A 6,592-nucleotide genomic window follows, 5' to 3' on the forward strand; every position below is an offset into this window, starting at 1 on the left:
CATCCAATAATCTGTCTTCAGGCTCTTCTCGGGCTATTGCTCCACCCCACTGGCTAGCACTTCCAGCTCTTCTTCTGCCCTCTTCCTCGTCCCTCGACACAGTCACCTATGTGCTGGGCACACTACCTTTTCCTGTTGGAAGCTCTGCCCCCAGATTGCAAATAGACCAATCAGAGAGAGACTGGGTTAATCCCCTCTCAGGTCCAGCTCTTCACCTCACCCCTGGGTATGGGTGGGGCAAGCCTCTCCCTTGCCATCACCTGATTCGTGGGAACACCCTACCAATTGCTCAGAGCCCTTCCAAGCCAGCAAACTCGGCTGCTGCTAGCAATCCTGCCACACCAGGAAGATGATTAGGAAGAGACCTGGTGGAGTGTATTGTTGCGTGGCCTGGCACAGTTGACCTGCATAGAGGAGACTAAGGAGGTTGGGGGGCAGAGGGGGGAATGTATGAGCAGGAAGGATCTCTGTGCATGTTGGGAGGACTTGATAAGTTGGACACCAAGGGTACATTTCAGCCAGTGGAATTGTTCCACCAGTTGAAATGCTCTGTGAACAAGCATTCAGAACACTTCAACCAGTTAAATGGCTGACGCAGTGGAAATCTCAACCACAGTGGACAAAGTTAAAATTTCCAATCAACTGGGGTTCAAGCATTTGCATGAATACTTGTACACCACCCAAGAGAGGAAATATTATTATACTGCTTCTGGCTGTGAGTGAATTAGTGAAGAAACAAGAAGAGAGCTCGGTTGAGTTCAGTGCCGTGCTGTGAGGCAGCATACACTAGGGCTGCACCCTGAGATTTCTCTACTGTGAGTGAACTAGTGTCATTTCACAAACATTCTCAGCTACCACCTCAGGATGACTTGTTTGGAAGTGGTTAGTGGAGGGGGGGGAAAAAATATTCCCAGGGATGAGCATGAGGGAATGCATGGCTACCTGGGCAAAGCATCCTGGTTAAAAATGGTTGCAGCTGCAAATAGCTTGATCCCATGGGTGGATCTAGAATTTTGAAAAGGGGGTGCAGCTGGTGAAGTGTATCATCACATATAAAACAATGTATATTTTCTCTAGTTAAAAATGAAGAAAAAGCTTTAATAAATATGCTAGGACTGTATTACTCCATTTAAGATGGTAGCAAAAACAAGTATAACTTCATTGGAACAAAAAACAATCTGCAGAGCTGTGAAATAGCTGTTTCTGGTAAAGAAGCTCCTAACAAACAACAGAATTGCAGAACAAAGGATAGCTTGATTGGCGGAACATCAAGACCATTAAAAAGAAGAGAGGGCTATTAACACCCATGGAATGAGGAGTTTAGAAGGGATAAAGCAGATTTATAATAAGCCATGAATTCAATTGACTTCCTTAGTGATGCCTGACTAGAAATGCTGCCACTGACAGGCAGTCAGTTTTAAACTTTGGGTGGACCCAGGAGTCAAAGCGGGGTGTAAGTGCACCCAGTGCACCCCTTTCTCCTTCCCCCAACCTTGGATCTGCTCCTGCTTGATCTTGTCAATACATTCAGTGCCACTAACTTGGCATGCATCTACTTTTGTATTTGATCTTGAAGCACATGTATCTAGCTTCTCTCTTCTGTTTCCTTCAGCCAGGTAAGTGAAGTTATTTTTGACAGAAGACTGGCATAGAGATGATCCATTACATTGCCAGTTTGCTGTCCTGGAGCTGTTATTAAACTCCATGCTTATCTAACTTTCTCTTAGCCACATAGCCAGACTGGGCCTGAGACTTAAAAGAATGTGTGGAGGCTTGTATTCAACCAAAGGACTCTTGAGAGTCTGGTGACTACATATCCTCTAAAAATCTGGCTTTTGTTCCAGGAAACACTGAGACTGCTCCTCATCTATTCATCTGGAATATTTTATGGGAAGGAGGGAGTCATGCATGTAGGTTAATATTAAAACTTAGATTTGCTATGCAGCTAAATTTAAATATGCTGTATGAAGACTTGATCCTTCTCACTCCACTCCCCACCACACCACTGCTTCTCTCCCCACCTCCTCCATAGCAACCTAACATGTAGCTAGTGACTTTGTGAACTGGACATGTTCTCACAGAGCTTAACTCTCTGATGCTAACTTGCACCTTATATTAATAAAAGAATGATCTGGAATAACTTAGTTCCCTACTTCTCACCTTGGATTCCCCTTCAAAGAATAGCAGTCAAAGAGCAGGAAACGTATGTAGTGTATGCAGAAAGGGATAAGAAGCCATTCAGGAAAGAAGCAAGGATCTGCTATAATCTTTCTTTGGGCCTTGTTACACAATAATTGTAAGAGGCTCCTGGAGGTCTTAACCCCTGGATTGTCTACACATTAACTTTTGAAGTCCTTTTAAGCAGTTGTCATGTAGCTCTAAGTTATGCCACTCCAAGGCAGGATTATCTCTGATCCACACTACTCAGTTCCTGTTCCATTAAGGTGTCACCACTTTCCACAGATATGCTGCCCAAGTTGAAGTCCTTCAGTATCCCAGGATCTCACACACTCCACCCATACAGAAGGGATAGAAACCTGTCCTGGTTCACCAGCCCTCTAGTGGTAACTCGCAGCTACAGCTCATAGTCCTGCCCTTGCTCACCAGGCCTCTAGGGGAAAGTCACAGCTAAGCAGGTGGGAGACAATCAGAGAAGGTTTCTAGGCTAAGGATGTGACTGCTCTAAACTCCAAGCTAGCACTAACACCGATGAACAGATGTGCAGCTAAAGTTGTAACAGGGCCCTTTTGTTAATTACAAATAAAATTCTGGACATGCATACTTTGTAGTTCTGTGCTCTTAAAGGTCCCTTTCCCCCCCGCCCCCCTCTCAAATCTCTGGTCATGCATGTTCCTGAGCTCCAGTATTGTTCCACTAACCAAAGGTGTTAATATTTCTCATCTCTAAAATAGAAATCAGAACTAGGCCACAGAAAGGGAGTGGTGCAACAGTAGAAACAAATACAAATAAGTCCGAGACAAGTTAAGCAAGCCAATATTTAAACTTATCTACCCAGTCCATTAGGAAATGGGGAACAAATTTAATTATAAAACTTTGTCTAATTGAGATAGGTTTGCATCTATTTAAAGAATTTGAATGGAAAAAAATGGAATTTGCAAAATATTATAGTATATTTTAAGGTGATTTCTATGAGTGTCTTTCTTAATGGGCACTTAAATTGATGGTCCTGAAACTCAACTGACATCTGCTAGTTCAGGGGTGGGCAAAATTCAGCCCGTGGGCCAGATTTAGCTTGCCAGGCCATTCTACCTGGTCCACAGGGCCCTAAAAATTTTAGAAAATTAATATTTATCTGCTCCTGGATGCCTGTCAAAAACAACAGGGACCAGGGGCATTAGGACCCAGGGGAAGACAGAAGGATCCAGTAGCCAAGCCCACCCACCTGGCCCTGCCCCACTCCCAGCCTCCTACCCCCCACACACCTGGAAGCCTCTGCCTAGCAGAACCTTCTGGCCTGGGACCTTGGGGCTTTTCCTGCCTCCCTGTGCCAGAGGAAAATTATAGTAAGGGTCCGGGCAGGGGGAGGCAGGGGAGGGCCATGGGGATCACCCCAGTCCTCGGGGCCAGGCCAGGCCAGGCAAGTTCCCGCTGAGTCCCAGTCTCACCATGCTGCCTCACGGTGCTGGAGCAGCCAGCAGGTGGGCAGGGAAGTAGTTAAAGTGGCTGCAGGTGGGAAGCAGTGGCAGTGAGCAGGTGCACAGAGCACAGTGACAGCTGGGCGGGAGCGTGAGGCCTGTGCTAGTGTCCCAGGGCCAGAGCCGGCAGGGCAGCAGGAGTGTGGGATTGAGCTGGCAGGGGCTCTGGAGCTGGGCTGGCTCCCTGCTCTCCCTGCTGGTGCAGCCCAGCCTGGATCCATAGACCCCAGCCCAGGCCCCATGCTCCTGCTGCCCTGCTCTGTGCCCTGCTGGCGCTGGCCCTGGGACACTGGAGCGGGCCCTGTGCTCCTGCCCAACTGTCACTGAGCTCTGCACACCCACTCACTGCCACTGTCCCCACCCTCATAGACACTTTCACTGCTTCCCTGCTCACCCACCTGCCATTCCTGCACCACGTGGCTCCCAGCTGCATGGCCAGACCATGGGAGCACAGGGCCTGTGCCAGTACCCCGGGGAGCGGATAGGGAGCTGCGTGTGTGCATCCATGCAATGAGGGAGGGAGGGACAGAGTATGTGTGTGTGTGTGTGTGTGTGCAACGAGGGAGGGAGGGACATTGTGTGTGTGTGTGTGTGTGTTCATAAGGCAACTCCCACATGCACACCTCACCATATACATGTACCTACACACCCCTCACACTGCCATACACACAGACCCCCACACCCATACCCCCTCCCACACCCAGCCACCCTCCCCCCCCACACAGCTCCCCATACTCATCACACCCCACATATCCACACACACACCCACATGCTCCCTCACCCAACACCCTTATCCACTCCCCACAGACCCCACATACCCACATACCCGCAGCTCCCCACAAACCTATACCCACCTGCCACAACATACAGGAGTAAGACTTCATTTTAAGCTATTGTGCAATCACCTCTATGTACACTACACAAACACATGTAAATCAGGACAAAAATATTTTTTTAAATCAAATTAATGAATGTTGTAGCTGTTCAATTTTTAGAATATAATTTGGTATTTTTCTGGTTCTGAGACAGCAAAACCCCTTGCTGAAAGGAATACATCTGAGGGCAAGGTCAGGGGTTAGAGGGCGGGACTTCTAGTCACAAGATGGCAACCGGGGGGCACCTGTCAAGGGGCAGGGCTACCTATGCAGCCCTTGACAGCTTGCCAAAACTTGATAAGTGGCCCTCCGCCCAAAATGATTTACTGCCCCTGTGCTAGTCTGAACTGGTCCATCTTCACTTCCTTTCCTTTCTCATGTCCTTGTGACAAGGTATTTAGCAAAATTCTCAGATTTTGTTGGACTCTGACATTTCATGCCAGGAGTGCTTCTACTAGGGCCTCAAAGTTGTGACCTCCAGGCTGTCAACTGTGTGCCTAAGTGCTTTCCCACCCAAGCCCCCATTCACTGACATCAGTTTATCTATGCAGATCTTTGCAAGCTGAGGCTCCAACATTGGCATTTAAAAATATTAAAGAACAGCACTGGCTTTGGACTGGGTGAGAGTCCATTAGAAATAAAGAAACACACTCTCAAGTCAAAATAGAGACACATGTCATGCTTTTCCACTCTACAAGCACATCTGTGTGGCAACTCTCAGGCTTTGCAGACAATCAAAAAGCTGATCTGTAATGTGCTCAGACCAAGTTGCTGGATCTGGAAACATGAGTAGTTTGACTCATGAATCACATTTTAGGTCTCAGGGCTTCAGGGCTCATTGGTAGCCATGAGGTGAAAAAATTGTGATGTAAATTTAAGGATCCTGACTGCACAATCTAAACAGTAGCAAAACTGAAGCAATTTCTCAACAGCATAGATTACATAGTTATGACCCAGATGAAAGCAGTATACCTGTCTACCCATGATTGTTTCTTTCAACACACCCAGCATTGTGTGCAAATGCAAACTTCTCACTGATTTCAGTTCTCGGCAAACTGTACAACTCTGGGAAATATTAAGTGTGCCTCTTCTGTAGATGCAGAGTATATAGAGTTTAACGTGTGAGTGTTGGGGGGGAATAGTCACTGATAACAGTGAAGAAGTACATGGGCTTAGTTCTCAATATACATTGTGGGTGTGTGGGCACATGTACACGTGTCCATTTAATGCGCATTAGCCCGATTTAAAGTGCATTAAGGAAATGTGTCTACACTTAATGCACCTTAAAAATACATGCACTTAATGCACCTTAAAATGGTGATTTAAGGCTATTCAAAGCAGGTATCAAATTTATGCACAAATAGCTAAATTGCATTAGCGAACATGTAGCTACATACAAGAAAACCTCATTTAATACGCTGTCGTCCATTACTGAGCACATGCTGCTTTTTGGGCAGCAGTTTAAGGATAACCAACTATGAAGTTGATTAAATGCAGCCAACATTGACCATAACTATAAAGCACATAATCCATATCAGGCAAACACACTGAATCATTTTTTTAAAATCTTCTTTTCTGTGGCCCCTAATAAAAATTTTAAAAGGGCAGTTGCTCCCTGAGGAGGGAACAGGGGAACAGCCCCTGGGCCTGGAGTTACTAGAATACTAGGTGAAAACTCAGAGAGGCTCTGACAAGCTCCAACACCCTCTCCTAGGATCAAACATGCTGGTGGAAACTTTTTTTAATTAATTTATTTTTTGGTGTGCCCCCCTCCCCTTTTTTTTAAAAGGACAGTTGCTCCCTCAAGAGGAAACAGGCACTAGACATGGAGATACTGCAACCACAGGCCGGCAACCTCCCTTGGGTGCTGATAGAAACTCCTTTTAAAGTTTCATAGTTTTAAAGTTTCATAGTTGGTAGGGCTGGAAGGGACCTGAGATCATCTAGTCCGACCCCCTGCTGTGGCAGGAAAGAATACTGGGGTCAAATGACCCCAGCCAGATGTTCGTCCAGCCTCCTTTTAAAGACCCCCAGGGTAGGAGCCAGCACCACTTCTTTTTG

This window comes from Alligator sinensis, unplaced genomic scaffold, assembly GCF_000455745.1.
Source record: "Alligator sinensis unplaced genomic scaffold, ASM45574v1 scaffold222_1, whole genome shotgun sequence".
Classification (NCBI taxonomy): Eukaryota; Metazoa; Chordata; order Crocodylia; family Alligatoridae; genus Alligator; species Alligator sinensis.